Here is a 19,707-nt window from a genome sequence, read left to right as displayed (position 1 = left end):
GTCTGATCATATTTTTTTTTTAATAGTCTATTTACCTTTAATGAAATTACTGATATCTTTGGGTTTAAATCTATATATATATCTATTTTTTTAATTTTGTCTCATCCGTTCTTTGTTAGATTTTTATTTTTTGTTTTCTTCTACATTAACAAATATTTAATTATTTTAAAATTTCCTCTATTTTCTTCTTTTGTCAGATAGTCTTTATTTTTTTAGTGTTTACACTAAAGACAACAACATATATCTCCTTGATTTAGAGCCTACTAACTTATAGGAAATTCTACTAAGAAGTTATCATAATGGTACATAGGCCACATTGTCTGGGCTGTCACTAGACAGACGATGCAAAAATACTTAAAAACCCTTAACTCCATTTATGCCTTATGCTTTTGTTGTCCTGTGTTTTAATTCCACATATACTATAATCCATAAACTCCACTTTTTTCCTCCCAAGCACCATGAGAATGCTAAACACCTCCACACCAGTGTGGGCCTTTTGCTTCCTGGCTACTGAGGCCTGTGCCCTGAATGCGTGTACCCTACCTCTTGCAGTGGATGTGTGCTAAGAGAAATCTTAAAAGCTATATGAGATTCATATAAGATAACTAGGTTAGAAAGAGGTGGATATTCTAAATGGTGAGCAGTAATAAGAGCTAAAGATACAAAGACCAGAATTCAAATGACGCTTTTGGGGATGGTAATTAAGCAGTCTAATCAGAATGAAGTGTGTGTCCTGAGTGATACAGGCAACAAAATTCTAGGAAGATGAATTGACATCAGTCCGTAGATGATTTAGAAATCCAGAAAGGCACATACAGATTCTCTTTGGGAGGCAACAGAAAATCATGAGAGTTTTATAATGGGTATATGACATTGAAGAAGCAATATTTTGGAAAGATTATTTTAATAAACCTGCAAATGTTAGTATACATTCGGCAGATTGGGAGAAAATCTATAATTTTTAGATGGGCAAAAAAAAAAGTCAAATATAGTTAAGAAAATGGCACATCAACCAGAGTTAGATGACATTTAGATAGAATAAGGAAATCATAGAACACAAACAAAGTAACTTATGCCTAAAGTTGACGATAGTAATTATCTCCTGGGGCTCCTCTAGAAAAGAGTCTATCAAAGAAGAGTCTTTGCCTAAAATAAGGATCTTCAGAAGTCTAGTTCTGCTTCCCTCATGCTCTCTGGCACAATGTGAGTATAAAGGAATTTATTCCTGTATTATCAAGAGGGTGCTAATGATGATATTTTTAGGCCTCCCCACATTAGGGGGAAATAACCAGCTGTTTATAAAACTTGGGTGTTTCACATGAATAAATCTATAGGGAAAGGAGATACTACGATGTTATTTGATCATCTGAAAGTTATCCTTTTGAAACATATCAAAGTCCAGAGTGCTGTAAGCTGTGCATTTCAACGCTAACAGTTAGTGGTGTCTTCAGAATGGGATGTACACCAATCGCACTTGTTAACTGATCTGTGTTTATGTGCTTCAGCAGGATGGAAGCAGGCATGGCACAGGGGCTGCGAAATACCAAACCACGGGACCTGAACAGCCGTTCCAGTCACAGCATGGGACTGCTAACAACCGCAGGGTGACTTGCAATCTAAACGTCTGATTAGGTTTCCTTCGGAGGAGCGAGATGCCTTAATACGAAAATGAGGGCCCACTCTTTCTCTCTCTCTCTCTGACCCTCACTGTCTCCTCCTTCCTATCCAGCCCCCCAAATCCATAAATATTCCACTTTAAATACAGAGGCACAGAAACTGCCTCTGATGTTAGTGTCAATTCTATTATGTTGCTATGTTTAAAGTCATATCTAATCTATTGATATCTAGTGATGTTGATTCCTTTACAAATAAAACACGGGGTTTACTTTCTCGGTGGCTATCCAATAGTCACAGATGGGACCAGTTCGTTTCCAGCTCAGTCTCCTTCAGGGAATGTTCCCCTTTCATCTGGTTATGCCACTCTCTTTCAACTGCCTGGGAATAGTGAAGAGGGTGGCTCCATCTCTCACCAGTCGAGCATTAGTGCTGTTATTTTGTCCGTACTCTGGGATGCAAGATGTCTTGTTATGTACATTCAAGCTATTACGACTAATTGTTCAATTAATTTGCTATTGTAGATGGATAAAAGTAATGGGTTTGGCTTGTTTGTCAAAATGCCCCCTTAAGCATGATTACACTGCCTTAGCTGCACAAAGGCGGTCCGAGTGCCTCCTCAGGTAATTGTCACTGGAGAAGGCTCCATATGCTAATGAGGCCTATCACTGAGAGACAAACATCCCTGCAAGACTTCTCTAAGGCATGCTGATATATCAAGCTAAGGAGAGGCCCCACCTCATCACAAGAAGAACTGGAATGCTCCAAGTGCTACATCATCATTTTCAGCTCATTTGCGGCATTAGCATTTTGCTATTATCATTCGTTTCCTTGCTCCACGTTCTCCAGGGTAATAGATGTGCTGTGCCCTCAGGGTGCCTCCCACCCACAGATTCAGCGTATGCCCCCAACACAGAGCCACAGATTACATGCATGAAGGTACAGAGTACAGCTGTAACTTCGTTACAAGGATCTGGGGAGGGAGTGAAGAGGCGGTAAAGAGACGAGAGATGTGTTCTCACCTCTGTGGCTCTGAGTCCACAGCAGTGGCTAAAGTGTGGGTACGAGGCTTTTGAATCACTCCATGTCCATGGGGAACTTCTCACTATCTGGTCACACAGGATATAGGATTTTATAGTAAACTGATAACAGTGTCGTAGGCTCTCCATATATCAGCTTATAACACAACAAAGACAATTGAGGTTGCCACGGGCGGCAACCAGAGAGAACTAATTAGCTAAAAAGTAACATATAAATGATGATTCTATTAATGACAATCCCGTCTGTGTTTTGATAAAGCATTTTGAACTGCGCGCATCCCTTTCATGAGCTGATGTCACTGGGTCTCCCGGCAACACTGGATTGACTAACTAGGTTAGCTTTGCAAATTATTGCTTCCATCTGTACTGAGCTCCCTCTCCATGTCAGATACTCCCCTAGGAGGATCTGAGTATAAAACATTTCCTACCCGGAAGGCTAAGCCTGGTAACTCTTCCATGTGACACGCTACTGCAAAGGCTAAAGATCCCCAGTCAACTCTCCCTTGACTGTGATGTCTAGGAAACAATTTGGCCACCTACTGCTTGATGATCTGTTTCTGGGAGAGTGGGTCTTCCCCTTTCCCTGTCCTGAAACAGACTCAGCAGCACCCGATACTGTCCAACAACGCATTGCTTCAGAGGGTTGCTGATCACCCCACATGTCTGGATCATGTTCATTTCACCAGACTGTGGGCTTCTAGCCTACAAATCCTTTCAGTCCTTTCAGTACAGGACATAGTGTTATGTGCACATCCTGTATGCATGTTTTGACCAGTATTTTCCAAATATGGCCATGAAACCAAAGCACCAGGTGAACTGATTAAAAAAATACAGATTTCCAGGATACATTCCATATATTCTGAATCAGACTCTAGAGATGAGAGCCTGAAATCTCTATTGTTTTTAAACATCACAGGTGATTATTGAGACACAAGACTATAGCAGAGAAACCATTGATATCAGGATAAACATTTCTTATCTCATTTTCCATCATAAAATTCCTGACCTATGTTCCATTTGTAGCTAATAATTAATAAAATCTTTGATCAAGTGAAACTAGATAATTATATGACTCATAATCCTAACCACCATCTTTTACATATGTGTACACATTTGTATTCATTGTGTTTATCCTGTTCCCTGGTCCTGGGCCCAGATGACAAGGCCTTGGCAAACCGATCTAATTAACTTCTTACAACCCTTTTGGACTCTGCCCCAGTTGTACAAACACAGATTTTGCAAGCAGGAACAAACACCAGTTAGTTACACGAAAATCGTGTGTGGTGGTAGTCTGCTCAGAAATCGTGGCAGCAGTTGGCATCTTAATTAACCTGCTTCATTGCTCTGGGAATATTCCTCATAAGAAATGTGAAGCAACAGAAATTGCACCAGCAGAGTCTCCTCAACACTTGGTTTTACTTGGCATCACTGGTGAATGGCACTCAGTAAAAGCCAAGGCCAGTTCCCCCCCTGAGGCCTGGCCACTCGAGTCCCCAGTATCTTGCCTCCCTCTGTATGCTGAAAACTAGACTCTTGGTACCACCCATTATGGCCCCAAGAATGCACTGCTTCTTAGTGTTGCTATTTATTCCGTATGTTTGGAACATGTTCCTATCATTAGTTTGTGGATTTCTAGACAAGGACTAGCCTACCAGTCTTTTTTAAATACTCTCAGCACACAGCAAGTTATCATGATTTAAGCATGATTTCATTGCTTATACTTACTACTGCTCATTTATTTTATTAACAGCGAACTCTACCAATGACTTGTCAGAAGGCCTCATTTGAAATGTACTCTATCTTTATGTCCAATCACCAGAAATTTCTGGTTTTTAAACCAGAGTTTAGGTGTATAGTTATGAAAGATTTTGCTACCTAATATTCAAGATTAGGGGTATGAATATTACATATTCTGTACTCCTCAATCTATATCTAAATGTAACCCCAGTTCAAATCTCTCCTGCTTGAAAATTATTATCATTTATATTTGTTTGATATGTTAAACTCAACTAAAATATAGCTTTTTTTCTTCTTCTTTTATTTAAAGAGCAGTGCTCCTCAAAGTATGATCTCCGAAGCAGAAGCATCACCTGGGAACTTGTTAGAAAAGCAAATTCTCCAGCCCCACGCAGACCTACTGAGTCCGTCATCCAGATGAATCTGATGCACTCAAAGTTTAAGGACCATTGCTCTAGCGAATAACTATTAGATCTTTTTCTATACTGAACAATATATTCAACATCTTGAGGTCAATTCCATTTTTAATTGTCATATTAGTTGATGCCAAATGATAATTTCTACTTGGCCTTATCATTTACTGTCTAATCAATCTGGTCATCAGATCTGCAAAATTGAATTGATCATCTAATTCCTGAGAATGGATCAGACCACCAACCTGCCAAGGACAAATATGACTAAACATAGAGCCTTCATTCATAAATCATTCAAATTATGAAACAGGGAACTCAACTGGAAGTAAAATTTTTCTTTCTCACATAATGCATAGAATGGATTTTAAAGGGTAATTCCAGCTGGATAAGACACCCACTGGAAAAAAAGTTCAATTTACCAATATTCACACATACTCTCTCAAGAGTCTCAGAGTTTTTCAGAGTTTTGCAATGATTCACTCATTCAATCTAAATTTACACCTTTCTTTTCATTTGTTCTTCTCAGAGACATAGGGCTCTAAAAAAGCTGTGACCAAGGCCCAGAAGAAGGATGGCAAGAAGCACAAGCGCAGCCTCAAGGAGAGCTACTCCGTGTACGTGTACAAGGTGCTGAAGCAAGTCCATCCGGACACCGGTATCTAGTCCAAGGCCATGGGAATCATGAACTCCTTCATCAACGACATTTTCCAGCGCATCGCTGGCGAGGCATCGCGCCTGGCGCATTACAACAAGTGCTCGACTATCACATCCAGGGAGATACAGACCGCCGTGCGCTTGCTGCTACCTGGGGAGCTGACCAAGCACGCCGTGTCCGAGGGCACTAAGGCTGTCACCAAGTATACCAGCTCCAAGTAAATATAATATGCCTAGCCGCTGTTAACAGAGAAGGCAATGGCACCCCACTCCAGTACTCTTGCCTGGAAAATCCCATAGACGGAGGGCCTGGTGGGCTGTAGTCCACGGGGTCGCTAAGAGTCAAACACGACTGAGCGACTTCACTTTCACTTTCAGTTAAGACATATAAACCTAATGAAAAGGTAAAATGAGGAAAGCTCAAAATTGTCTGAAAGATGAATTTATCTGGGAATAGCAAAAGAATTGCAATTGGGAACATGCCAACTGTATCGAGCTATGGACAGGTCTGTTGAGGGCTTGGAGTAGGTTGTATTTACAGTCAGGATGTGTAGAGAATAGATAGTTCATTAACATCAAAACGAATAGAGAGTAGCTTGAAAATTCCCCAAGCAGACAAAACCAGTCTTCTACAAACAAAGTTCATTTCAGCTTATTCTGCGGGACCAACTGAACCTGGGTCGTTTCTTGGGCATTCCTCTGGAAACCATAAGCACAATTTCCCAAGGTTAAATTGAGGCAATCCCTGACCAGCTTTGTATCATCTAACAGAATCCCAATATTATCAGTTTTCTCTAAGTAAGTCTCCCCATCCTTAAGTTTTGTTCTTCTGAGGGCACATGCATGAAATTTTCTATTTCATTTCCTCCAGTTCTACTTTAGACTGAAATTCTTTCACAGATGCAAGGTAAGGCATAAAGAAAACAGAACTGACCTCCAAAGAAACATGCTAAAAATTGAACATCCTAAGGAGTGGCCTCAACTTCACCCTTTCAAATGGCTCCTTTGGATGCTTGTTCCCAGGGCTAAAATTGCAGCTGTCTGAGACCTGGTTTAGAAGAGGCCCTTCACCACCACAAACACATTAGTTTAAACAACCCATCAGTGGACCTATTTTTATATTGGAGGGGCAATTACTTTTTTTAAATGTCCATTTAATTATAATACTCCAAGCATGTTGAACAAGGTGAATGATGAAAGCCAGGGGACAGCACACCAGCATTAGAGCTTTTATTGTCCTAAATGCACATGGTTCTGTCTTATGTTTTGAAATCTGGACCTGAAGGTCATTCTGACATCAGTGGGGCCATGTATAAATTCTGTTGAACATGACTCAGGTTTCTAAGTTTCAGGACACTGGTGCAAACACACATTTAATCTTTTAGAAAATCTTCACTGAGCTTCTATACTACTTAATGCTGAGTTACACACAGCAATCAAGATCAACACAGCACCTCTCCTGATAGAGCTGCTGTTATTTTAAGTAATACCTTTATCATTCCAGTCTTCAGGTAGCCTGAGATTGCTGACATATTTCCGAGATTAATGGTGAAATTGTAATTGTGCAATTGTTGTCATCCCTCTTCAAGTTTAAAAAAATGGTTATATCTTAGCCCCTTTTGTATCCAGTCATTTCATACAGGTTGATTCAAGCAAGTTGCCATTCTCAGTCTAGATGTCAAAGTAGTGAACAAGGACAGCAAGGCACTGTGCTAACCAACATTATGCTTAGCTTCCTAAATTGACACATAATCAAAAGGGATAAATGTATACAACACCAATATTATCTAAATGCATGCAGTATTTTAATTAATTTAATCCTCATTATAACCCAGGGTGCATGCTCGGTCCCTTCAGTCATGTCCAACTCTTTGCAACCCTATGGACTATATCCTGCCAGACTCCTCTGTCCATGGGATTCTCCAGGCAAGAATACTGGAATGGGTTGCCAGGCCCTCCTCCAGGGGATATTCCTGACACAGGGATAAAAACTGGGTCATCTACATCTCCTGCATTGCAGGTGGAATCTTTACTGCTGAGCCACCAAGGAAGCCCATAACCCAAGAAGATGGGTGCTATTATGATCTTATTTTACAGATGGGTAAACTGAGGCAGAGAGTGATAGAAAAACTTAAACCAAGTTCACATAACTAGATGGGGCAGAATCAACTTCTAACCGAAGTGGTCAAACTCCAGAGTCAGTGTTCCTGTTAAGCTATTCTTGATTTCTATAATGAAATGACAATTAATATAGTATGAAAATAAATAAAAATTCATAACTAAAAGAGCCTATATGACTGTATCTACAGTTAAACTAGGCAAAGTCCCTTCTCTCTCTGGGCACTGGCTTAGCACTTGACCTTATATGGGCCAAGAAGGGCTTGGCCCTTGATTTTATTGTTCCCAATTGCTCCCAAGCATTGCTTCTCTTCAAATGCTTTAAACTATAACTCCCATAACCCTGAATCCTTGTTTTTCCTGACAAACTAGCTGTCACAATTTTGAGCTCACTGTCCCTGTTTGAATCTGTTTTCTTGTCTGGGGACTTTAAAGCCAGGCCTTTGCTTACTTTAATTTCCACTTGACACTGCCCACCTCATATATTATCTGGGAGTGTCCCTTTCTTTCACTCTGCTACTTTTTCTGTTTGATTTAAATTAGGAGCTATATTTTCACCTTTCTCATCCTTCTGGATCTGGAAACAGGAAAAGTAAGTTTCTTCATCAGAAATTATCACAAATCCCTAATCAAGAGCAAACGGAGCTTGCATAGTAACCTCAACCTTTTCTAGTCTATTAATATTCATGAGCTCAAGACAATGCAATATTCTATCATATTATATATACAGTTGTACAATACTACCATGCGACTATCTTGCAGATATCTTTGTGGCTGGCTCCATTATTTTCATCTCTGTTCAAATGTAACTTATTCAGAGAAGTCTTCCTTGTACAAAATAAGACAAACCCACCTCCAGTCTCTGTCTAAACCCCTCAGCTCCTTGAGAAAAGGGAATTTTCCTACCTCATTTAATTCTCCAGTGTCTAGAAAAATGGCTTCCCTGGTGGCTCAGCAGTAAAGAATCCACCTGCAATTCAGGACCAAAGGAGATGAAAGCTCAATCCCTGAGACAGGAAGATCCCCTGGAGAGAGGCATGGCAACTCACTCCAGTATTCTTGCCTGGGAAATTCCATGGACAGAGGGACCTGGTGGGCTACAGTCCATAGGGTCACAAAGAGTCAGACATGACTTAAGCAACTTAGCATGCACACACATCTATAAAAATGCTTGGAAGAGTCATTGGTCAATAGACATTTATTTTAAAGTGAAGTAAAGAAGATACTGTTCTAATCTTTAAGAAGGTTAAAACTCTCAACAAAATTAAGCTTTAAAACAGATTTGCTGAGTGTTTATGCTACCAACATTCATTTGGTAAAGATGTAAAAAGTAGAGATATGAAAATTTGTATTTATATCTTGTCAATGTATACTAATTTATCAAATTAAACACACCTAAGCAACATAAATATCACAGGTGCTCCGAAATGGGACTTATAATGGTCAAGAATTCTTTCTTCTACTTTCTGTGTAGCTAGTGAGATGACCTCTCATTCAGGAACACTAGATTAAAAAAAAAAAAAAAAGAGGCAATTGTGCTTCTAAGGTCTATATTCTGTGAAATGTGACTCCAAACAGGAGAGTTGTTTTTTGTGATGAATCTCCTGCTCTACAATAAAGATAACTTTAAAGAACACATACTCTAACCTTTAAAAAGTTCTTGAGCCAAACAGCATTAATTTTTTAAAACTCAGTGATGGGACTAGTAGCTCCTACACAGGGAGCATGACCCAGTAAAATGTGCTGGTGATGACGCTGAAAGACCTTAGATCTTATTCCAACTCTTTAGGTGCACAGATGTACCCAGCCCATAACTCTTTAATAGTTGTACGTGTGTGTGTGTGTGTGTGTGTGTGTGTGTGTATGCATGTGTGCACGCTTCTGTTTTTCTCCCCCTTCTCATACACACTAAGATTAAAATAATGTGTTATATATGCAATACCATGTGACTTATATAGCATGACAGAGACAATGGAATTTTGGATTAGAATTATATATGCTGAAACACACCACCTTCTCCTTGTTTTGGACTAACTCCTCTCTCTTTCAAGAATAAGTTCAAGCTCCACTGTTTAGTACTTAGCTGTACTTAGAATTCAGTACCAAAGTATATAACATTGGCTTCTTCTTGAATTGTTCCTTAGTTAAATTAGAATACCTGTACACCAATTATGTGGATAAGAGGCCATTAATAGATCATCACTGATCTTAGAGTAGATTGTAGACCACAGAAATCACAAGCTCAGTATCCTAATTTTATAGAGAGGAAGTTGAGAACCAAAGAAGTCCAGTGACTTGCACAAAGATCACTTAGCTAAGAAAATGACAGAGACAGGATCATGACCTAAGTTGTTAGATATCTAAGGAAGAGGTTTTGGTTTTAACCACATAAGAGTGCTCAATCAAATATGCTTAGAAATAATTTGATGAACCCGTTTCATATACATTCGCGGCATAACTATAGCTCAGTGTGTTATAAACTAGATATTGTAGTGAAGCCACAGAAAATGATTTCATTCTCAACTAAGATTATCCAAAACATGTAAAGCAGAACACAAGCCTCACAGAAAGTAGCTGTCATTCCAAAATGGACTTTTAACTAGGATAAAAAGTCAGGAAGGACACTGTTCCCCATCATAACAAAAACAAGAACCACTTAATCTGTAAAATTATAAAAATTTGTGAGCCCATCAGGGAGCTTGGGTTATACGGCAGTCAGCTGGCCTAAATACTAGTAAAATCAGGCACTGGTTCATCTGTGCCAGAGCATAAGAGGACGATGGGGCCACTACACAGTGGATACAAGGAATTTGGCTAATTTTTTTTTTTTAATGAATTGCTAGATGCTGAATTTGGAACAATATGAGGGTGTAGAAACCCTGATGCTGGGGAGCTACATACACAACATGAATTGTCATCCTCGGGCTTTTCTTCACAGGCTTCCATTCGAGGCTCATGAAAAAGACTGAAGGTGATGTAAGAACATCTTAGTCTCAGAGTGAGCCCTCAGGGGGAGGAAAGTCAGAAAAGTCCCACCTGCATGCTTTTTCTTTCAGAAGCAAAAGCTTTAAGATGCTGCGCAAAGGTACCAAGCACAATGGCTTGGTAGGGAAGACCCCTTGCAGTTGTAGGTAAAGAACATGAGAAAGTATGGGAGAGAAATGGGAAACCATCCTGGGTTCAGATCATTTGTTCAGTTGCTATGTCGAGTCTGAACTTTGTGACCCCATGGACTGTAGCACGCCAGGCTTCCCTGTCCTTCAGCATCTCCCGGAGTTTGCTCAAATTCATATCTATTGAGTCGGTGATGCCATTCAATTATCTCATCCTCTGTTGTCCCCGTCTTGTCCTGCCTGCTTCTTGGGGAGAGACAGGATCACTGAGAAGGACTCCTAAACCCCAGACGCTGAGCCTGATTGAGGCTGAGGCTGGACCAAGATAACCAAGAAGGTTCCATGCCCTAACTACTAGATCATCAAGTACAAAGTAGCAACCAGCTGCAGTCGTTTGCCAGAGGAAGGTCAGGAGTATAGAGAGAGGTGTTTGTTTGTTTTAATGTGGACAAGTTTATGAACATCTTTTCTGGTTTGCGCCATTTGCATTTCAGTTATTAAGTTCTTCATTACCACACTACTCTCCTATATTTTCTTCATAAATTTTAATGCTTTTGCTTACCCTATTTCCCACATGTAGGTGATCAGTCTTTCTGGATTTATTTTTTCATATGAGGTAGAGATCAAATTTTATTTCCCATATGAGTTACTAATTGGAGAGAGAGATTTTTTTGAGGAAAGAGTAAAGGGGAGGTCAGATTTGAGGATCAATCAGGAATGCCGAGGAAAAACTGCCAGCAAACCAGCCTCTATCCTAAGTATAATACAAAGAATTAAGAAATTTGAAGTAAATGTGCACTGAAGGGAAGAATGCCAACAACAAAATCCAAATCCAGCTCAACTACTGACTAAATTTAGTCAATATCCCACAATAGGAGGTTAGCAGAAAAAGAGATACGCCCAATAGAGGGCATACATGTTATTACCTTCATTCCTACTCTTATCACAATACCTAACATTTGCTCCAAAATGAGACAGAAAAAGCAATTGAAAACAGCCCAGTATCAAGAGAAAATAAAATGAAAAGAATCAGAATCACAGATGGTTCATATGTTGAACTATTAGAATGGGATTTTAAAACAATTATTATTATAGTTAAATGTAATTAACATGTTTGTAGAAAAGGTGGATTTCATGCATGAGGAAATGGGAAATTTTAACAGAGACAAAAACTATAATAAAGAGTAAAATGATAATTCTAGGCATGAAAAACCATAGTAATACATATTAAGAAGATTGCCAGAGGCTCATCAGTGGACTCAACACAACAAAGGAGAGAATCAGTGAATTTGAAGATAGGTCAATGGAAACTATAGAATAAAAAAGTGAAATCAGAGTAGGGGAAAAAATAGAGCACAGTATCTAAGCTCTAAGGGGCAATACCAATCACATGAGTAATTCCAAGAAAAGAGAAATAAAATGAATAAATATTTGAAGAAATCTTAGATAAACATTTTCTAGAATCTCAGAGAACCACAAGTTAGATAAATGTCAAACCAAAAAAAACTTAAAATGCTTCCTATTCTAACTACTAAAAACAAAAGATAAAATTCTTGGAAGCAGCTGGGAGAATTTCAAGCACAAAATAAATATAAAAATTACAATATAGCAGATTTGTATTTATGCACTCTATGCTAGTAAAGTAATGCTCAAGATCCTCCAAGCCAGGCTTCAGCAATATGTGAACCGTGAACTTCCTGATATTCAAGCTGGTTTTAGAAAAGGCAGAGGAACCAGAGATCAAATTACCAACATCCGCTGGATCATGGAAAAAGCAAGAGAGTTCCAGAAAAACATCTATTTCTGCTTTATTGACTATGCCAAAGCCTTTGACTGTGTGGATCACAATAAACTGTGGAAAATTCTGAAAGAGATGGGAATACCAGACCACCTGACCTGCCTCTTGAGAAATTTTTATGCAGGCCAGGAAGCAACAGTTAGAACTGGACGTGAAACAACAGACTGGTTCCAAATAGGAAAAGGAGTACGTCAAGGCTGTACATTATCACCCTGCTTATTTAACTTATATACAGAGTACATCATGAGAAACACTGGACTGGAAGAAACACAAGCTGGAATCAAGATTGCCGGGAGAAATATCAATCACCTCAGATATGCAGATGACACCACCCTTATGGCAGAAAGTGAAGAGGGACTAAAAAGCCTCTTGATGAAAGTGAAAGTGGAGAGTGAAAAAGTGGGCTTAAAGCTCAACATTCAGAAAACGAAGATCATGGCATCCGGTCCCACCACTTCATGGGAAATAGATGGGGAAACAGTGGAAACAGTGTCAGACTTTATTTTTTGGGGCTCCAAAATCACTGCAGATGGTGACTGCAGCCATGAAATCAAAAGACGCTTACTCCTTGGAAGGAAAGTTATGACCAACCTAGATAGCATATTCAAAAGCAGAGACATTACTTTGCCAACAAAGGTTTGTCTAGTCAAGGCTATGGTTTTTCCAGTGGTCATGTATGGATGTGAGAGTTGGACTGTGAAGAAGGCTGAGCACAGAAGAATTGATGCTTTTGAACTGTGGTGTTGGAGAAGACTCTTGAGAGTCCCTTGGACTGCAAGGAGATCCAACCAGTCCATTCTGAAAGAGATCAGCCCTGGGATTTCTTTGGAGGGAATGATGCTGAAGCTGAAACTCTAATACTTTGGCCACCTCACGTGAAGAGTTGACTCATTGGAAAAGACTCTGATGCTGGGAGGGATTGGGGGCAGGAGCAGAAAGGGACAACAGAGGATGAGATGGCTGGATGGCATCACCGACTCGATGGACATGAGTTTGAGTGAACTCTGGGAGTTGGTGATGGACAGGGAGGCCTGGCGTGCTGCGATTCATGGGGTCGCAAAGAGTCAGACATGACTGAGCAACTGAACTGAACTGAACTGAACAGAGTCTATCAGACAATGCTGTAAGTTCTTTATGGTGCAGAAAGAATTCCAAACTCAGTGAAAATCTTGCAAAACTGAATAAAGTCTTTTTGGACAAACAAAATTTTACAGAATTTATTACCTGGAGACCCTCAATGTCAATGTCAACAGGATCTATTTAAAATTAATGAAATTACTATAAATATTTCAAAATCATGTCATTTTAAAATTATTGTAAATATTTCAAAAGCAGGTCATTTAATCATTCTAAAGAAAACTAACTATGGCAAAAAATAATAGCAATGTAATTTGGTATATGGAGTATATAAAAATGAAGTATATGACAAGACTACAAAAAATTAAGAAAGTGAGCAACTGGAAGTAAAATAAATTTATTATACCACATGTGAAGTGGTATGTTATTTTAAAATAGGTGGGGTGTTAATTATTAAAGATATATGCTATATACCACAGGGAAATCACTAAATAATTTTTAAACAAGTTTAAATAATGGGCTAATATCAAAGATAAGAAAATTATTTTTTAAGTAATTAATCCACAAGCAAGCAGTAAAAAAGAAAAGGGTACAAGAAAATCAGTGGGAACCAAAACAGAAAAAAATCAGATGGAACAAATAGAAAACAAGTGGAAAAATCAGATGGATTATCCATAACAATAACTTTAAATATTGAAACATAGTTAAAGGATAGATTTTAAGAATAAATAAAAATGCTGAACCCAACTATGTACTCTCTATAACACAAATTAGGAAATTAAGATATGTGTAGTTTGTAAATAAAGACAATGGATGGATACACATATATGTATGTATACATATACATATGAGTGTGCACCATATTAACTCTAAGTAAAACACACATGCCAAATAAACTCTATTGTCTATACTAATTTCAAAATAGATTTGTGAAATATATCCTATATTTGGAAGCCCAGAACAAATCCTCCCCTAAATCACTCCCTCCTCTACACTCACACTATCAAATATGAACCTTTGTTATAGCTCTTATTGCTCCTTTGTGCTAGATGGGGGATAGGATCTAGAACTAAGTCTAGCCAGGAAGTTGTGAGCTGATATAAGGTATGTGTCCCTTCTTGCTCTGGGCACTCAATTGGTGAGGCAAGTAAAAGCCCTTTCCTTTCCTTTGGCACAGCAGCCTCCAACAGTCAAGATGATCACAGTCCATGCACCAGGGTCTCAGAAAGAAATTGGAAGAAACCAGTGATCCTGATTAAGTGGCATGTAAAAGAAAAAAGGTTTTGTCGCTTGAACCAGGAATCAGAAGACTATAACCCATGGGCCAAGTCAGGTCAGTTGTATGGTTTTGCAAGTCAATTTTGGGGGGCAACATAGCCATGTCCATTTATTTGCATCCTCTATTATAAGTTCTTTAATGTTTCATTGGCAGATTGAACAGTTGTGATGAGACTGTATGGGCTGCAAAGTAGGAAATACTTACTAATTAGCCCTTCACAGTGGGGTTGGGGCTAGGGTGAGGTGAATAAGGCCCATAGGGTGCAAAATTTAAGGATGCACTCACTCTCAGAGTGAAAGTGAAAGTCACTCAGCCATATCCAAATCATTGAGACCCCATGGACTATACAGTCCATGGAATTCTCCAGGCCAGAATACTGAAGTGGATAGCCTTCCCATTCTCCAGAGGATCTACCCAACCCAAGGATCAAACCGGGGTCTCCTGCATTGCAGGCAGATTCTTTACCAACTGAGCTATCATGTACCAAGTCTGCTCTTGTATTTGGTAACTAGAATTGCTAGTTTCAAACCTAGATTCTGAAATGAATACTGAATAATATATGTTGTTGCTGTTCAATCACTCTGTTATGCAGACTCTTTGCAACCACATGGCCTATAGCACGCCAGGTTTCCCTGTTCTTCACTGTCTCCTAGAGTTTGCTCAAACTTATGCCCACTGAGTCAGTGATACCATCCAACCATCTCATCCTCTGTCACTCCCTTCTCCTCCTGCCCTCAGTCTTCCCCAGAATCAGAGTCTTTTCCTGTGAGTGGGCTCTTCACATCAGGTGGCCAAAGTATTGGAGCTTCAGCTTCAGCATATCATGTTTAAAATTGTATAGGTCACAAGAATAAATAACTTGGCAAAAATATGATACCTTAATTTCAATATACAATTCACTGTGACATACAACTTTTACTATGAGTTAAAGCAGTATCTGAGCCACAGAGTAATGTAAAAATCAGGATTATGCTTCATGCACATTATATCTAAATGACATTAAAACAACTTTGAAATATAAATTATCCAATACTGTGTTCCTTCCCCCATCTTGTTTAACTGTCAAGGATATTGTGTTAATCCTGACTACTTCTAAATCTACAGTTTAGAACATGCATAACACTTGGCACTCCTGAAAAATGATGGTTCATTATTCAAGAATTTATTGCATTTGTGCTGAGAGGAAAGATTTAACAAATTAATTGTCTTTTACATATGCACCTCTGCTCAAAATCCTTCCTGTACACCAAAACAGATTCAATGACACCCGCCACATCACAACCAATAAACCTTCAACTATTCCTTCATAGTCACCTTGTATTTTGAAGATATGGTGCAAGAGATATGGAGAAAAACTCCCCCTTGGGCTTGAACAGTGACCGTCAATGAATAGGTATTTAGAAGTATAGGTTATGCTGAAAATTGAATGACACTGGTAACACAGTGTTGTTGTTTTTAATTTTGTATTTTTGTGGTAATTTGTGGAGCTCTCTTTTATGCAGTGCCCTGGACAGGTGTCCCTTTTGCCTGAGTTTAAGGAATGTATTGGAAGAATGTTTTGAACCGGGAAGAGTGAGCTTCATCAGTAGGAAGGGCTGGCCACCCACCAAGTAGCCAGAAGGAGCTGGGTGCCTAGACGAGGACTCAAAGCCACACAAAGTGCCTAGTTCACTGTTCAGGAGACCTTATCCCAGCCCACGTGTAGCCAGATGGACAGCACTCACTCACCATTTCTCATGTGCTCACGCATAGTGGTATCCTTTTATCCTACTGCTGCTGCTGCTGCTAAGTTGCTTCAGATGTGTCCGACTCTGCGCGACCCCATGGATGGCAGCCCACCAGGCTTCCCCGTCCCTGGGATTCTCCAGGCAAGAACACTGGAGTGGGTTGCCATTTCCTTCTCCAATTTTATCCTACAGTGAAATGTAAATGGTACAGCCACAATAGAAAGCAGTATGGAAGTTCTTTAAGAAATTAAAAGTAGAATTACCATACAATCCAGCAATTCCACGCCTGAGCATCTATCCAGAAAAGGTGAAAACTCCAATTTGAAAAGATACATGCACCCCAATGTTCCTAGGAACACTATTTATAATAGTCAAGGTATGGAAGCAACCTAAATGTCCATCAAGAGCTGAATGGATGAAGAAGATGTGGTATACACACACACACACACACACACACACCCCAGAAATACTACATAGCTATAAAAAAAAGACTGGAAGAATACCATTTGCAGCAACAAGAATGTACCTAGAGATTATCATACTAAGTGAAGTAAGTCAGACAGAGAAAGATAAAAATGAACTTATTTACAAAACAGAAACTGACTCACAGATACAAAAACAAACTTATAGTTACCAAAGGGGAAAGAGGAAGAGAGATACATTAGGAATTCAGGAGTAACAGATACACACTGCTGCTGCTGCTAAGTCGCTTCAGTCGTGTCTGACTCTGTGCGACCCCAGAGACGGCAGCCCACCAGGCTCCCCCATCCCTGGGATTCTCCAGGCAAGAACACTGGAGTGGGTTGCCATTTCCTTCTCCAATACATGAAAGTGAAAAGTGAAAGTGAAGTGGCTCAGTTGTGTCCGACTCTTAGCGACCCCATGGACTGCAGCCTACCAAGCTCCTCCGTCCATGGGATTTTCCAGGCAAGAGTACTGGAGTGGGGTGCCATTGCCTTCTCCCAGATACACACTAATATATATCAAATAAATAAACAAGGTCCTGCTGTATAGCATGCGCTAAGTCGCTCCAGTCATGTCTGACTCTTCGGACCCTAAGGACCATAGCTCACCAGGCTCCTCTGTCCATGGGATTCTCCTGGCAAGAATACTGGAGTGGGCTGCCATCCCTCCTTCAGGGGAATCTTCCCGACCCAGGGATCAAACCTACGTCCCTCATGTCTCCTGCATTGGCAGGCATGTTCTTTACCACTGGCACCACCTGGGAAGCCTACATAGCATAGGAACTATATTCAGTATCTTGTCATAACCTATAATGGAAAAGAATCTGAAAAAGTGTGTATATGTAGGTATGCATGCATGTGTATATATGTATATAAGTATACATGTATATTTGAGTCACTTTGCTAAACACCTAAAACACAACATATACTTGTGAAGTCACATATACTTCAATTTTTAAAAAAACAGAAGAAAGCCCTCTTTAGCTTTGCTTTCTGCCCTAGTCCCTAAATCTGACTATTCTCCTCCTTCCGCCCTGCCTCTGAAAAAGGGAGACAGACTTTCATTCATTCGTTGGTTCACTCATTGTACTTATTTTAGCCAACAAGGACATTTTTACTCTGTCTTTGATGTGAAAAGTTCAGATGAAGGTGTTAAAAGGGAAACAAAACAGGCAAAACGTCATCCTTCTCTCTAGGAGGACGAAGAGGAAGGAATGGGGAACAGACATTTCCTGAGCATGTTTTGTGGCTGCGTTTTGCTGTTCTGGTTTAATCCTCAGAGCAGCCCTTGAGGATCAAAGGGGTCAACGTCACACAACTAATAATACTGCGCCTATGTCTGGACTTGGGATTTCTCTGCCTCCAAAGCTTGCTTTTATTACTATATTACTGTAAATATACTATAAATATTTATCATATTTATAGCTCATTATAAGATAAAAAGGACACATACATGCACAAGCACTATAATGAAAATCCATGTGTGAGTGCTGTGGGGTTTGGGCCGTGGAAGCACTTTTTAGTCAAAGCAACTTTCTCCTGAATATCCAGAATTAAATGCCAAAAGGGCTAAAGGAAAAAGTAAATCGGCAGGAGGAAACACTGGAGATAGGAAGAGCTTTGGGGCTTGATGTCTTGGGGTTCAGCAAGCAGAGAATGGACAAACATACAGAAGAAAACATCCCAGATGGGCCCCAGGGGGCAAGTTATGTAAGTTAATGAGTCTCTCTCCACTCTCATTTTGTGGCTTCAGTGATGGAAAATCTGCCCAAAAGGCCCTTACCCCTCCTTGCTTTTGAATGGAAGAAATCTCAGGAATATGTCAGTTTGTAAAGAAGCCCTTCTGGATTGAAAAGGAGTGGAGGAGCAGGGTTATCCTGCTAAGCTGCTGCTGCTTAAGGAGGATGACCTGGGTGGGGTTAAATAAAGAACAGTGAGTTGATAGCTTCTGCCAACCACCTGGGCAAATTTGGGGAGCAGTTGTCTGGAGGGGCAGGTGGGCAATCCCACTACAAGACACACTCCTGGGCCAGGCAGAAGCCAGCCTTTGATCTAGAATTCTAGACAAAAGAACTGGCTTTCCTGCCCAGCCACCTTCTGGAGATAAAGTCTTTGCAGATATAGTTAGTTAAGATGAAGCTTCTGGATCAGCTGGATGCTAAATCTAAAGACTGGTGCTTTTATTCAGAAGAAGAAGAGAGTGACTCAGACACAGTAACGCAAAAGATGTACAGGCATACAGTGAAGAAGAACGCCTTGTGAAGACAGAGGCAGCGATCAACTTACAGAGCTACAGCCAAGGGCCACCAAGGGTGGCCTGACACTGCCAGCTGGGAGAAAGACAGGAATAGGTTCTCCCTCAGAGCCTCTAGGAGGAATCAAGCCTCCCGACCCCATAATAGCAGACCTCCAACCTCCAAGAAACAAGAGAGAATATATTTTTGTTGTTTTAAGCTGCCTAGTTGGTAGTAATTTGTGGCAGTAGCCTTAGGAAGTGAATACATTATCCAATTCCTAATATCTAATAATGCTGGTAGGATCTACTGTTTATGAGCGGTGGGACACTGGGCAAATCATATTATCCCCGGCACTAAACCGGGGATGATGATGTTTCTGTCCAAAACTGCTGTGAGCATCAAATGTGGTGAAGTTATTTTAAAAAGTGCTTTATAA

Source organism: Bubalus kerabau, chromosome 21 (assembly GCF_029407905.1).
Source record: "Bubalus kerabau isolate K-KA32 ecotype Philippines breed swamp buffalo chromosome 21, PCC_UOA_SB_1v2, whole genome shotgun sequence".
Taxonomy (NCBI): domain Eukaryota; kingdom Metazoa; phylum Chordata; class Mammalia; order Artiodactyla; family Bovidae; genus Bubalus; species Bubalus kerabau.
Note: the sequence above shows the minus strand (reverse complement) of the source record.